This window comes from Nylanderia fulva, unplaced genomic scaffold (assembly GCF_048542155.1).
Source record: "Nylanderia fulva isolate GAGA-0341 unplaced genomic scaffold, ASM4854215v1 Scaffold24, whole genome shotgun sequence".
Taxonomy (NCBI): Eukaryota; Metazoa; Arthropoda; class Insecta; order Hymenoptera; family Formicidae; genus Nylanderia; species Nylanderia fulva.
Genome location: NW_028190304.1, coordinates 1,319,498 through 1,335,990, shown reverse-complemented (window position 1 = coordinate 1,335,990; position 16,493 = coordinate 1,319,498). Strand labels below are relative to the sequence as shown.

General features: G+C 30.7%; 1 protein-coding gene across 9 annotated transcripts in view; it reads right to left on the bottom strand.

Annotated features, from left to right (window-relative positions):
* Positions 1 to 16,493, bottom strand: part of C3G (C3G guanyl-nucleotide exchange factor) — a 95,460-nt gene that overhangs the window by 31,920 nt on the left and 47,047 nt on the right. The window contains exon 1 of one of the 9 annotated variants that reach the window (XM_029306861.2): positions 14,273 to 14,633. The exons of the other annotated variants lie outside the window; for them this stretch is intronic. The gene's annotated coding sequence lies outside the window, so the exon portion shown is untranslated. Of the gene's footprint in view, positions 1 to 14,272; positions 14,634 to 16,493 lie in introns of those variants that run through there. 9 annotated transcript variants of the gene reach the window in all.

The window sequence follows — 16,493 nt, the reverse complement described above, 5'->3', positions numbered from 1 at the left end:
CACAGACACAGCGTGTGTATGTATATATATGCACGTCCCGGGCGCGACCCGGGCGAATTAATTTTCCGAGATACGCGCGTGTATGCACTATATCTCCCGCAGAGCGTCGTGCGGTTCGCGCACGAGACCCACCCCGAAATAACCACCGGGAGGTTGTTGCACCGTTCCGCGATATGCGGACCGTGAATGCACCACGTCCGCGGTTTTCCAAAAAATGCGCGAGACGAGTCCTTTCGCGCCTGTGTTTCGATATTTAAATAAACTCCGATAAAATAACTCGAATCGCGACGACCATACCCCTAATCTCGCCGAAAAATATTGTATATAACGGCTGTATGAAAGTATACAGTTTGATCAAGTATATTACAATTATATATAGTGCTATTCTAGGTTTAAAAAATTAATTTTACTTCATGTCTCTTAATAGCAAAAAAGATTCATCGATTAATATTATAGAATAAAAAATAATTATTTATTTATATCGATGATGATATGTTTTTTATATAGCATATTTTGATTGAGAAAAATGTGTACAAAATATATTGTGTAAAAATATGTAGATACAAAGTGTCATAGATACAAAGATATAATGTATTAAGATGCATTTGACAGATCACATCATTATTTTCTTAATTTATGATATTAATCAATAATTAATATTTTTCATCATTAATCCTGTCGAAAAATAGCAGCTGTCTTGAGAGAAAATAGTGTGATATATATAATGTATTACAGAAATTATATTGCTATATTTTATGTTTAAAAAATTAATTTTATTTCAGATTCTTGTCTGAATTTATCTCCCTTGATAGTAAAAAATATTAATCATCGATTATAGGATGAGAAAATAATGACATAATTTATCAAGTGCATCTTGATACATTTATGTATTTATATTTTGATGATAATATATTTTTATATAGTGTATTTTTATTGAGAGAAAAATTATGTTTCTCGTATATAATATGTATACACAAAATATAATTCCAACATGCAGCATAGTAATTTTCAGCTTATTATCAAACATGAGATAATAAAGTTTGTAGTAAATTTTGCGGTAGAATATAACGAAAAATTCTCTTCGTATGTAAAAAAAATATATATATAATATATCCGGATGCATTTGACAGATGACAGATCATATCATTATCTTCTCATTCCATGATATTAATCAACGATTAATATTTTTTCTCATTAAGAGAGATAAATTTAATCAAGAATCTAAAGTAAAATTAAATTCGTTTACTTTGTCGACGTAATTATTAAGATAATATAATTTGTTTTACACGCAACATATAATAAGTGATGTCCGAGTTATGTTATCGATAAAGTGATATAAGAGCCAATGAATCATGCGGACTGAGCATCGTAAAATTATCGCTGCGGAGAATCGTGAAATCTCATCACGTACTTGGGATCATTATACCATGTCGTTAAGCACTTGCAGTTGCGTGTGAATCAGGCTTAAAAGTCCTTGAGACAGAGAGAGAGAGAGAAAGAGAGCGAGCAGCGATGAGGGATATGAAGGAGCGTATACCCGGAGCTTAAAGAGCTTTCGAAATAGCTTAAACGCCGAAAGAGGATTATTCCAAGATGGTGGCTTCGGACAACGAACTAAATTTAGTAAGCGAGGCCGAAACCGGCGGCCAAAATACGATGGAAACTCCGCGAAAGGCTCGAACGGAGCTTTCTCGGTTTGGAAATAATTATGTCACGTCATTTTATCACAATGAAATTTTAGACCACTTTAATTTAATTAATTAGTACAATGTTTGTAATAATAAATAAACAACTCTGTGTAATACGCAAGTTGTTACGATCCATATATAAATATCTAATGTAAATTAATTAATTAATTATGTACACATATCATATCTGATAAAATTGCTTACGATATAGCAAACACATTTAATAAATGAATAAAAGAAAGAAATTTATGATAAGAAAGAGAGGTAATAAAATATGTTATATATATATACTATATATATTATATATATTACACATTTATATTATATATTATATCAAATATATTATTATATATAATTTATATTTTATTATTTATATATATATTATTTTATTAATTATACTACATATATATTATATTATTTTGTTACATGTATATTATATAATATTATAAAATATATAATATAATACATATTATAAATTTTATTGAATTATATATTTATTAGAATCATATCGAGCTTTTATATTATATATTATATCAAATATATTATTATATATAATTTATATTTTATTATTTTATTAATTATATTATATATATATATTATATTATTTTGTTACATGTATATTATATAATATTATAAAATATATAATATAATACATATTATAAATTTTATTGAATCATATCAAGCTTTCGAATCGAATGGGGTCTTCTCATATCGTCGAAGGAATGAATATTTCTCGGAGGCGCAAAGTAGATTTGAGATCTCGGCGACCGCTTTCACGGTTAATTAACATTTGGCGAGCCAGCAACGCGAGAAGATAACGTGGAAATGCGCAATGATCGTCGCGCTTTCTCAAGCGAGGCGGCCATTCCGCTTGCATTTCGCTTGCGACGATGCAATTACGGGGGCTTTAACGTCCGTGGAATACTGCGGGCCGTTTCCAGCTGGAAATTTCATGGTCCGACGATGATATTAGTGGGCACCGGTTCGGTGGGGCGAAGTAATGTCGTTTCCTCCCTCCGAATTAAGAGGGAGAATCGATGTGTTCGGTCGCGCACAAGTCACCCCCTTAATGGCTCTATCTCCTATCGAAACTTCGAACTCGGGAAAGCTTCGAGAGCGAGGATTCACCGGAAGCGCCGATAACAAATGGGATTCTCGATAAGAATCGCGACATTTAATGCTTATTGCGATTGCACACGCGAATGGGAAAAAAAACTCGGCCGTATGTATGCAATTAGATCGAATCTAATCTCATCTTAATTGAAACAGCTCTGCGAGAAGAATATGCAATTGCAATATGCAAAAAATAAAAATATGTATACCTATCGAATTAATTAAATAATATCCAGTGGAATGTATCGTTATTAAATATAAGATTACACTGTAAAGAATAAATACGTAATATATTACATAAAAATATATAAAATTATATAAATCATTAAATGTAAAATTACACGATAAATAATGAAAATGTATATAAATTTTACAGTTATTATTTATGTAATTTTACACATTTTTTTATCTAATCTTACATATTTTTTTATAGTGCATGATATATAATATATGTATGTCGATGCGATTATTCCTCATATTTGAAGATATATATTAAGTGCATCCTAGATGGGAGAGACAAGCTTTACTTTCAAGCATCACGGAAAATCCAGTAATGGAAAAGTAATTAAAGAAAAATAATGAAAGTGGCTTTGTGCGACTATATAGTTTTCGCGAGATGCGACTTGTTCTTCGAACGACTTATACTACGCGAAAATCATTATCGCGAAATTAATTGCGAGTACGGTCTAATGGAAAAATAAGAGTTTTAATGCGACAAAAAGTGCGAAATCTATTCAATTTACAGAACAACTTCGCATAAAGCTAAGTCGAACTTCTGTATACATATATATGCGCATATAAACCCAGAAAAAAAATTATTCATCCAGAAACAAGATCCGGAAAGATGTTTTTATCATGATATTTCTGCATAAGACGCCTAAATACTCGTTTAACAATTTATCACAGTAGTCGTCCCTGTGATTGGTGCTAAAAAATACGAATATGGTTGCATACTTTTGGATTATGAACGACAGAAAAAAATTTTATTTGTTAATAAACAAAGCCCGGAAGAGTCCCGTTCAACAAGATATGTGTGTTTCAGCGCGGAAAATCAAATTACGAGATCTAATAATAACGCGTTACAAATAAAAGCGAGAGACGCGTCGAACAAGCATTTCGTGATGAAATTTATGCGAAATGTCCTATGGGAATATTTCAGGTAATTACGCTGACTAGTCACGAGGCAATGGATATTGTCATAATTCGAGAACAAAGCTGATTTTAACGAGATGCGCGACGCGAATGCATATGTTGATCTCGCTTCGATATGAATATTTTCGAATTCGTCAGTCTTTTAAATTCATTTGAACGCAATTCGCATATCTATGTGTGTATATATTTCTTCGTTATAAGCACAGAGAGAAAGAGAACTGCGAGATCGGTTCTCATTAAAGTATATGCAATATATATTTGCGATTCAGCGAGTTAAATTACAGCAGCGGCTGTGTCGCGTTTCATTCCACGATTTTTTAAAATACGCTAAATATAAATGATGATGCTTAGAATTCCACGAAAAATCCGTGTAATCAAAAATCATACAGTCGTCGTAAAAGTTTATTCATCATTACGCACGAATAATTATGTGCTCAAATAGAAACGCCGAAAGTAAAATAAATTTCATGTTCCTCAATATTTATTTTATATTATATACTTATATGTATATTGAATATATATTCAGCAGATTGTAGACTTTGTAAAAAAATTAAATTTTTTATCTATCCAGAGAATATTTTTCATGTAATAATATTAATTAGTATTATACTTTTTTCACGTCAATTTTAATTATCTTAATTATTCTTTTATCTCCGCATACATTCCTCTATACAAAATATAATTGCAAAAATTAAAGTTTTTTATTCATCCAGAGAATAATTTCCATGTAGTAATATAATATCATTTTACAATATAATATTTTTTAAATGATATTTAAAAAATTTTAACATATTCTTCAATATTTATAAAAAATATTAAATATACATATATTCAGCAGACTAGATTTTATTTTTAAAAAATTAAATTTTTTCTCTATTCAGAGAATATTTTTCATTGTGTAATAATAGCAATTAGCATTGGATTTTTTACGTCAATTTTAATTACTTTAATTATTTTTTATTTCTCTGCATACATTACTCTATACAAAAAAACATCATTGCAAAAATTATGAATATATGAAATAAATATTTAATAAATTATTATTTATAATATAACATTTTTTTCGTAAATAATACGCTTCAAATAATGTGAATAATATTATCTGTTGGATATTAAAAGAATTTTTAGTTTACCAAATTTATACGCCGAGTAAGATGTTGATTTTTGGTTCATCTTATGTAGATTCGAAAGTGATATTCATTGACGATTCTTATAAACATCAGGCATGGCGCCGTCTGGTCCGGAGCAATCGGTCGAAGCGAATCGCAAAAATGCGAACAAAGATGCTCCGAGACGCGATAGAGAGATTGATTTTCGAAGCGCGACGCGATTGCGAGAGCATCCGCCGATACTTCTCCCCGGGATGTAAACAGTAGAATCCATTAAGGGTTCAGAGTCCCGGCACCCTTACAATGTTTGTGCATCGTCGGAAGAGAATGCAGCCTCAAAACGGAGAACACAAGCGGATAAAGGCACGAGATATGAGAAAGAAAGATAGCAGGGGTTTTCCTCTCTTCAAATATCGCCATCAATATAGACACTCATTCTCGACGGTGGCATTGAATTTCTGTTAGTATCGTATTTAATGCAAATAATTAAAAATGTACTTTGTTAAAAAAAGAGTATTTAATACAAATAATAAAAAAATGTAGCTCATTGAAAAAAAAAAAATAATTGAGTCCTACAATTGTTAATTATTTAGCACATTTATATATACAGGATGATGATTTTAAATAAGTGCGAAAAAAATTAGATGATTCTTAAAGGAGGCCTTTAATATAAAATTTATTATAAAATATTGGGAAATTTTTTTTCCAATATTTGCTATGATTTTTTTTTGCTTGCATTTTTAGTCCAAAATTCAATTTTTCATCAATCGATACTTATGTATGCCATTTAGCATCATGTCGTGATAAGGTATTTTAATATTTCTTTGTACAAATTATTGATTTTACAAAAAAAAAAAAAGTTTCTAAAGGAATCAAGCTTTCTAACACATATTTTTAAATGATCACATTTCAACTCGTTAAAAAGTTCTATAATAAAAAATTGAATAAGGATTGTTAATTTCATCTCACACAGATAAATTTTTTTCTTAGAATTTACCCTAAAGAATTTTATAAGAGTTTCTCTGATTAAACATATTTACCAAATATTAATATCTATCACAATAAGATATAAAATATGTTCGATGAATTTTATTAATATGTACATAGTAAAAATTACTATATACATATTAATATTTTTTATTGTTATAAATATTAATCAGAAAACTGTTATAAAATTCTTTCTATACCATATTGCTCCACAATTACCATTTTCAGGGTAAATTCTAAGAGAAAATTCTCTCCGTTTATGTAACGATGTATAGAAAGATTTTTAAAAAATATGAATAAATACATTTTTCACTATATATAAAATGTCTATTAAATTTAATATTTTTAACATGTCCAAAATTTGAGCAAAAAAATAAAAACCCAATTTTCACCTCCTTTTAAAAGAGTAACTTCCTAAGAAAGAATATAAAAAAATATGTATATTTATATGTGAGACCTCCTGAATTTTGAATAAAGAACAGTCGAATGAGCACTTATATTTCGAACCACTCTGTATATTCTTGAGGTGTATTAAGAATTTCTATCTCACTGTATAAACAAGAGTATAATGATAAAAAAAAGTATTTTCTAGTTATACTGTTCTATAGTATGAGATAGCTCTACGTCTCTGCGATATGAAACAGTGGAATATTCGCGCAGTATTCTTTCCTCGCTCAAAGGCAGTCGGAAACTGCTCGGCTACGTCTCGTCGATGTGCTCGACGCCAGAAACAGTGGATTCATTAAAAGGCAAACTCAACCTCCGCGATATTGAAAGAGGCAAGAGACGAGGGTGAGACGAGCGTCGTCACTTGAGAGAAATACCTAATAACGAACCGTCTCTGCGCATCCAGGTGACACGGGATACGACGTCCTGAGTCTTAATTATACCAAGAGGATTTCGAAGAGCTTATAAAAAAATCCACGCTATATACAGCTACATGCTAGCTGCATCATTATTTGTAATTAATAAGAACTCTAATTTTCATGTCAGTCGCTTTTAAGGAAATATTCATTCATCATAACGTCAAATTTAAAGAGGAAGATGAATATATTTCTTTCATGTCTCTCTTTAAATTATTCTACGCAGAGAGAATATTTATATTTTAATTTTTCTTCATTTAAAATTTATATTTTTTTATCAGCAAGACGAGACTTTCGTCGATTAAATTTTCTCTTATCAACATTACATGCGTATACACAAGCAGATTGACGACAATAGCAAATTTACGTTGGCATCTTGCGGTTATGTATGCACATCCTTTATGCACGTCAGAGATACGAACGTTGAGATAGATATATAAGCTTTGTCGATTCATGTCGCGCGAATTTTTCGTATAAAATCACGTTATACGCGAAAGTGACACGTGTAATCATGCAGAAAATGAGCCTCGTAACAATTCTACGTTAGAGGGCAAAAAATGCAAACGTTATGCCATAGCAATTCATATTTTAGTGTATAAATTGTAAATGGCAAAATAATCGCATGTTTATGCAGAGATTATCATATTGCAAATCGCCGCACGTTTCGTTAGTTTAATATCAATTAACAAACATAATTATTATACAAATATACGAAAATGTTCGCGGATTATCATATTACAAATACTAATAATAAGCTTCATTATTCATCAAATAATAAATAGATGTTTAATAAACATACATGAAATAGTCGAGTTGCGATTTATTTTTTAAAGAAAAAGTAAAAATAAAAAATGAATAAGGGTTACTATAGTTTCATGATCCAATGATATGGAAGGATTTAAAAAAAACATTAATAAGTATTCTTTTCACTATTAGAAAATGTCTATCAAATTCCATTTTTTAACTTGTCTAAAATTTGAGAAAACAATTTTATTATCAATTTAATAATATTTATTTTTATTAATTATTTTGTAATTTTTATATTAATTTTTATATTAATAATATGCATTTTATATTAAAATTCTAATTATATTAATTTATATTTATTCAAATAATATACTAATTTTATATTAATATTAGTGAATACATTCTCATATATCATATTATGCAAATATATATATTTATATATACTTTATGGATTCAAGAGATATTTTTCTCTCCATTCGCAAATTTCGCGGAAATATTTTCCAGCTGACGACGATTTATGTTTAACGACTGGTATCTATCTTTATCCGGCGGCGGTCTCGACATACCAAAGTTCCTTCGTCGTTCATGGATTTATGCATGTGTTAACGATTGACATAATAACGTGACACGTGTGCAAAGCATGTGGTCTAGACACAGGAGAGAGAAAGCGACCCCGCCCATGTACGGTGACTGCGACCTGAAGGAAAACTCGGGATCGCGCTGGTTAACCAACTTCCGAAAGGATCACTCACGAGTGAGCGATAACGGAGCCAAGGGTCCTTGACGGGGATCTTAAAATAAAGTCAAGTGCGTGTAAGAATTTTAAATCGCGCGATTGATGCCACTCTAAAGCAATTTTCTTTATCACATGTCCAACGTGTGACTATGGAAGTTAAAAAAGTTTTAAAGTTTTTTTTTACGCGCGAGCGAACCAATATACTATTATCTTTATTTCTTGAGATAATAAAAGATATTTTTATAGCTTTTTTTCTAAATAAAGAATTATAGATTTTCGGCAACAAAAATTCAAAAAAATCTGAAACTGTGCATAATTACGAGATTAAGGATGAAACAATTTTTTATTGGTGTAAAAAAAAAAGATTTGAAGAGTCAAAACAATTCCTTTAAAAATTCGGTTTTTACCTTCCAAAGTGAATGTCATCGAAATTAACGAAAAGAAATACAAAAAATTTTACATATTTTTTACAGTATACGCTATTATAAAGTGCATGTAAAACTTTTGTTTAAACAATTTTTTTTATATGTATATCTTTTCTTTTCGATGATTTGTTTCGGAATGTAAAAACTGATTTTTTAAGAAATTGTTTTCCCCATTTTTCACCAACAAAAAATCGGTTTGTTCTTAGATTCTTTTACTGTATAATTATACAAAGTTTCAGATTTTGTTGAATATTTGAAGTTTCTTGTTAGAATAAAATTATCAAACTTGCGCGTCAAATTTTTCGTTTTCAGTCATTTCTAATATAATAATATGCAATTAAACAACACGACCAAGCTAAAACGTGTTCCGTGTCAAGTCTCCGTAGAGAGATTCAAAAGCTCGGGAATTAATTTTCCCGATTAAAGTGGAACTTTTTAATTTGCATATCTAATGAATGCATTAAGTAAGTAACTGCTTCATTAGCCAAACGTGACTGCCAGGTATTACGAAGACGACTTTTGGATAGAAACAATAATTACGCGATGAATAAAAAATGATAGAAACAATAAATACCGAAAACAATCTGATAAACCGCGAACAAAGTTTCGCACACAAAGCGTATTCCATTAACGTGGTGTAACTTCGAACATTAATTCGATTGAGATCGTTCAATGCGGTGACGGCGTTATATTTGCATATCAGATCACCTTGTTCAATTAATCGCCACGTTGAACGATACACGCCACGTTCGCAAAGTCTGCAACAGTTTTCATCATAATGAGATTTATCGCCTCCGGACAGCGTCGTTTTATTTTATCCGGCATAAGCGTAACGCGCCGCGATCAAAAACTGCAAGCGGATTAATTTCTCAGATGCATGCACAAGATGAGCCGAGAATTCCGCATATATTAAATTATTAAATGATATAACATGTAAGAAGGACCGAGACACGCAAAATGAATATTTCTGGGAATATTAATGATATAAAAATGTAGCTGAGCAAGTATTTTAAAACAACACATCGTTTGAATATATATACAAATTGGATCGCGAATAGTATAATAAATGTATGGAAAAATAAAAATTAAATTATATAATAAAAAATAAAAAATATTAAAATATATAATAAAATAAATTACTCGAGCAAAAATGCAAATTAAATGTTTTAATACGAGATTTTATTTTCGAAAACTGCGATGGACATATTTACGCTTTCTATAAGCTTGAATTTTGTCTAATAATTATTAGACAATTAATTATTTATCATTTTAATAATTATTAAACAATTAATTATTAATCATTTTAATAATTATTTAATTAATTATTGATTCGTGATATATCATTAATATTTTTAATATTTTATGTGCCTCATAACTTGCACTTGATCATTATTGATTATTTAAAATTCGCAGTTACATTAATATCTTCCTCTATCATTGATTTATAAAAGATATTGGAAATATCTTGTACATTTTATTATTTCGAAAATTGGCACAATTTTTCCAATATTTTAAAATAAATATTTTTTCACATCAAATCAATATTATTAGTTTCACATAAATTTATATAAGGCAGTATTGAAATAAATATTATTTAAATTCAATACATTTTTTTCAGTGTATTTTTCTACAATGACGTACATCATAATTATTAAAAAGAAGTTATAAAAATAGAAATTCTTATATGACATCAGAAAATCGTCATCAGTAGATATGCTAATAATCTCGCCTGTTTTTAAAAATGTATATATAAAAGTAATTAATCGAGAACGCAATTTAATGTCGCGACACAGAATTTACGAGCAACAAGACATCGAGACAGGTGCACTTGAAATCTTGTTTTGTAACCCTGACAATGAATTTCACGTAATATATTGCTGCCTTCGCGCGAAAGGAGTTGCAATGCAAGAATATTTCAGCTTATAAACGAAAATTAAGTTAATTTTCGTTATATATGTTTAATATTATTCGAAATTTGTTTCGTGAATTTGTCTCTCTGTAATACGCGAGACTAAAATGTAATTAGTTAAATGTAAAAGTTAAATGTAATTCTCTGCGTGTAAATGTAATTTTCCTCATGGGAAAATTTTGAATGAAAAATAAGTAATGAAAAATAGTGTTCGCTCTTATCACGACAATTTATTTTATATTTTAAATGCGCGAAAAAGCGATAATAAAATATGATAACATAATAAAATAATATATATTATTATTATATAATAAATATAATATATTATTTACTATTAATACATATATTATTATTAATAAATTATAATAAAATATTAAAGTTAGAAGCAGAAGAATGTGTGAAGGAATTAAAATAATATGATACAATAATATTTCGGCAATCCTGCATAAGAGAATTTCTTGCGAGCGATATGTAAAATAGTTTGTCAAACGAAGCGTGCTCCATTGATATGCCAGTGGCAATTTGATCGTGAAGTAATGAGAAAATAACAAACTTCTGCGCCGGCAAGTTTGCGGCAGGATGGATGCATATTAGACACACAAGGAAATGCCTATTCTTCGTCGCGAACAGATGGTGACGCAAATCTCACTTGTCGCAAGCCAAATTGGTTAATTAGCAGCGTCTTAAGTTGCAACGCCCGTGACAATGGCGCCTACGTCATCGTCTCCGCATCTTTGACGTATACATATACGTAACTTTGCAATCTATTCGACTCCTATTTCGTCGGTGCACTCTGTAAAAAAAATGTGTGTAATATATTACATAAAATTATGTAAAATTACACAAATGTTAAATGTAAAATTACACCATAAATAATAAAATGACATATACATTTTCATTAATTATTTATCGTGTAATCTTACATTTATTTGTGTAATTTTACAAATTTCTATGTAATTTCACATATTTTTTTACAGCTTTTTTACAGTGATGAGTCGCGATGTCGACGAGAGCCAAGAATAGTTTTCGTAAACACGGTTCGGAGCTCGTCTCTCTTTCGATCTGACAAATTGGGAAAAGAGGGGGAGAAGGAGGATTATGCAAATAATGCATAGATAAGAAAAACGAATTTCGCGTCTGCGAGTGGGATATGCAGTATACCATCCTCCTTCGCGATCTCGCGTCATTCCTCGACGAAAATATAAACGTCAACACGCCCGAGATGACTTAAGCACGACCTTCCATACCGCTCCTCATTGAGTCGTCATGAACGCCTACTTTCATGCACACGAAATGATCTCATCTCTGAATTTCGCGTCTCTCGCGCTCTTGATTTTATTGTATAATTTACACTGAAAAAATTGCTTAATTTGACTAAACCGTTCAACTAATATTTTTTTTAATTGGACATTTAACAATAATTTAAATATAACATATTAAATTTATATGGAGAGAATTTTCTCTTAGAATTTACCCTGAAAATCATGATAATCGAAAGACAATATGGTATTGGAAGAATTTTGAGTTTTCTCTGTTTAATATTTACCACAATATATATAAAAAATATTAATAGTAAACTTTACTATACATACATATTTTATATTAATATTGTTTGATTGTGATAAATATTAATCAGAGAGAAACTCTTATAAAATTCTTCTATATTGACACACAATTACCATAGAATTTTCAGGATAAATTCTAAGAGAAAATTCTCTGTGTAACAAAACATGTATTGGACTTAAATACTAATATATGTTCAATTAACAAAATAGTAATTTAGTTGAAAGGTTTAGTTAACAATTTGTTTTAGTGTACATACGATGAAGAGAGAGAAATTGTGTGTTAAAAATGTCGACGAAATCTTTCCAAATTAAACTCTCCAAAGCTTATGTAACAAATTTTTTAAAAGTAATTTTTATTTTCCTTACATACTGCAAAATTATTTGCAATAGAGAAATTATGTATGTAATTATGTATGTACGCGGAGAAAATTATTATCGTTATTAAATATGATAATATAAAGTACTATTATTATTATTAATATTCATGTACTAATAATATATACTAATATATTAATAATAAAATATATAAAATATTATTATTAATATATGTAATATTATATATATATTATTAATAACACACTTCTATATGCATGTTGTGTTTTATATATATAATTTTGCAGATTTTTATCAGTGATGTCAGTGATTAAATAAAAAAATAAATAAATTATATGTACTACAATAGTAAAACATCTATTATTATTATTATTAATGTAAATACTATATACATATATTATTATAAAGAAATATACTGAGGCATGCTGTTTTGACGAATGGAATTTTACATCTTTTACGTCATATGTTACGTCACATTCTTTAAATAAAGATACACCGCATCGACATAATAAGAAAAATAAATAATATCAACTTCACGTCGCGATAATGGAAAATGATCATCGCGCGAATAAAGTTTGCAATACCCTCGCGACTGACTCATACCTAAATTACTAATTTCGCGTATATATATATCTATGTGTTCCCGGGCTTTTTCCCGAACTTCGAAGAGAATAACGGCCGTGTGGGTGATATCATCGCGGAGGGAAACTTCTTTCGCAACACAAAAGGATCGATATCGTAGCGCATCGCGGTCTTCCCTTATATACGTCAAACTTTTCTGCAGTAGCCGCAAAGAGGAGAGGAGGATCGGGTGTGTCGCGACTTTTTACGATTCGCGGGCGGAGAAGTGACTCACTCATTCTTAATCTCATCGACGAGATGCTTCGTTAGAACCTCGCGGTTCGAAGAATGACTGTGATTTATCGTTATGTCACGAAAAAAAAAAAAAAGAAAAAAATACAGACGCACATGTGTCATTTGCCTGTCACCAAATTATTAATAAACGTCATCCTGTCGCCGGCATTACGCGATTGATCTACGGTTAACGTCGGAGTGTCCGGAGTACTTACATAGGTCCAAATACTCCGGATATTCAATATTTTCTTATCAATTCTCCAATATAGTCCCCTCCCCAATAAATTTATTTTGAATTCTCCATTATATCTGATTAAATTTTTAGTTATTTATATATTGGGAATATTTTTCATTATTATTAAAAATTTCCAAGTGTCAAAATGATGTCATTAGACGTCAAAACGCTGAGACACGCTTGCTACCTGGGTTATATTGTTAGTTATTCATATCGGTAATATTTGTAATTATTATCAAAAATTAATTATTAATTTTTATATAAATTGATATTTTATATCAAGCGGTACAGCTCGGCAAATATTTAACCCTACGATCTAAAATTGAGATAAGAGACAGGTCGTTAGACCCATTGACAGTAATATACAACCTCTCCGTATCACTCGTCTCTTCTCCTCTAATTCGCCTAAGGCGTAAGATAAGCCCTGTATCGTCAGCGATCGCACTTATACTTGTCTCAATAATTATATCTATCCGTGGTAAATTATTCATACAATTTATCTGCAATGATTGATTCGAAAAATGTCATAAATCAAAATCGATTATATTTTTTTACCTTATTTAAAACCAGAAATTCTAAGCTTCACTCGCTTCACTCCGGATCCTCCTCGACGAGAGAACTTCCTGTCACTTTCCTCACGTCTTATATAAAGAACCACGTACGAAAAAAAAAACCACGAAACACAATTTGAAAGCAGAGCGATTTAATCGCGCGTGATTGTGACGTCAGATTCGATCTATCGAAGATTCGCGCGCGACTTCTCTTCAAGTCGGTCGCGCATCGCAATCGCGAAAAATCTCGCAAATTTTCCTCCGGAAACGTCACACGTAGAAAGAGAGAGAAACGTCACGAAGAAGGAGGAGGGAGAGGAAGAGGAGCGGCGCCGCGACAGGAACGTCCGGACCGCGTGGCGTGCGCGCATCGACTGCTAACTAACTTGGAGTGAGGAGAGAGCTTCGGGTGCGATCGCCCGTGATATCGCCGTCTTCGTCGCGCCGCCAAAACGCCGCGCCGTCTCTCTCTCTCTAGCGCGCGCGCGCCCTTATCATCTTCCTCGCCGACTTTCTCTCTCGCTCCTTCTTCTCTTCCTCCTCCGTTTGTATTATTCAGCCGGCACTCCGCGCATATGCCTTCTTTCGGTGTCGGATTTAAAGGGAACACGATTCGGATTCAGCCTAATCTCCGAGTCGGTGTTGAAAAATGAAAGTCGAGCGATTCGATCAATTTTCGGATTTTTTTGTCTTTAATATTACTTACTAATTTTGTCTATGGTATATGTATAGGTATACCTTCGGATGTTACGAAGCCTAGAGGTACACTGTAAAAAAATATGTAAAATTATATAAATAATATGTGGAAAATTACACGATCATATGTAAAATTAATAATAATTAATAATAAATTGAACGATAAATAATAAAAATGTATACAAATCGTATCATATGTATATGTAATTTTACATATTTTTTGGTAGTGTATATGGATGCTTAAAATGTAACTATTTTGTGTGAAATATGCACTTTTGTAAATATTTTTATCTATGGGAGTATGATAAAATCTTTATCTAGAACGTTAGATGATTGAGCAAAGTTTCCAACAAGCCTAAAGATAAGAACACTTGGAAGATTTGACAGAATTAGAAGATTAATGCTCAAACATTTACAGAAACGAGCAAATGCAAAATAGTCATTTCGAGCATTTGTGTGAAGATAAGCAGATAGATGTAAATTACTGAGATACAAAGCTAGCAAAAATTAAATATTTATATGAACTTATTGTTTTCAATTATTCCGTTCTCCAAATTCATTAATCGAAACAATCTGTATATCCGTTTCTTAATTCCTCTTATATTTATTATGTGTTAGCTTGTGAAAAAAATTAAATAAAAAATCAAGTTTTTAATTAAGTTAATTTAATTAAATTAAGTTTTAATTTTGATCAATGTTTCTTAAAAATTATACAGATTAATAATTTTAATTCTTGCATTTTTATTATGTCTCGACATAATTTTAATTCATCGAATTTTTATTGTCTCGACATAATAATAATTCAAGAATTAAAATTATGTCACGACATGATAAAAAATCGATGAATTAAAATTATGTCGAGATATAATAAAAATTCGATGAATTAAAATTATGTCTCGACATAATTTTAATTCATCGAATTTTTATTACGTGGCGACATAATAATAATTCAAGAATTAAAATCACGTCGAGACATAATAAAAATTCGATGAATTAAAATAAAATAAATTAAAAAAAAGATAAAATATGTTCGATAAATTTGAATAAGTACATATTTTTTATTACTACGATCAGGATAAATTCTAAGAAAAAATTCTTTGCGCGTACCGATACGCTATTTTCGTAATTTATATATTTTCCGGAAAAGCTGCGTTATACGAGCACGTTACACAACACTTTGATCGATGCACTTTGTTGAGCGCGGCAGGGATTAACAAACGGAGCGGCAAAAGTTGGCGAAAATTTATGACAACTTCGTGTCCGCGCTCGTGCGCATGTCACTATGTCATCCTTAAAAGTTAGCGTTCCGAAAGTCGCGCAACGCAGCGGTCTTTTTATTTGGGATGCAAGGAGACCCCGACTGGGGTGTGACGGTTTCACAAAACTTCTCGGGTTCAGCAGGATGGAAATCGAGAACATGACCCTCGACCTTTTCACCAAACATCCCCAGCTCCACTTTCGTGACATTCGATTCTCGAACGTCACTTTTACACTCCCTTCTAGTCGTTTCGCTCAAAGTGTGCACACTC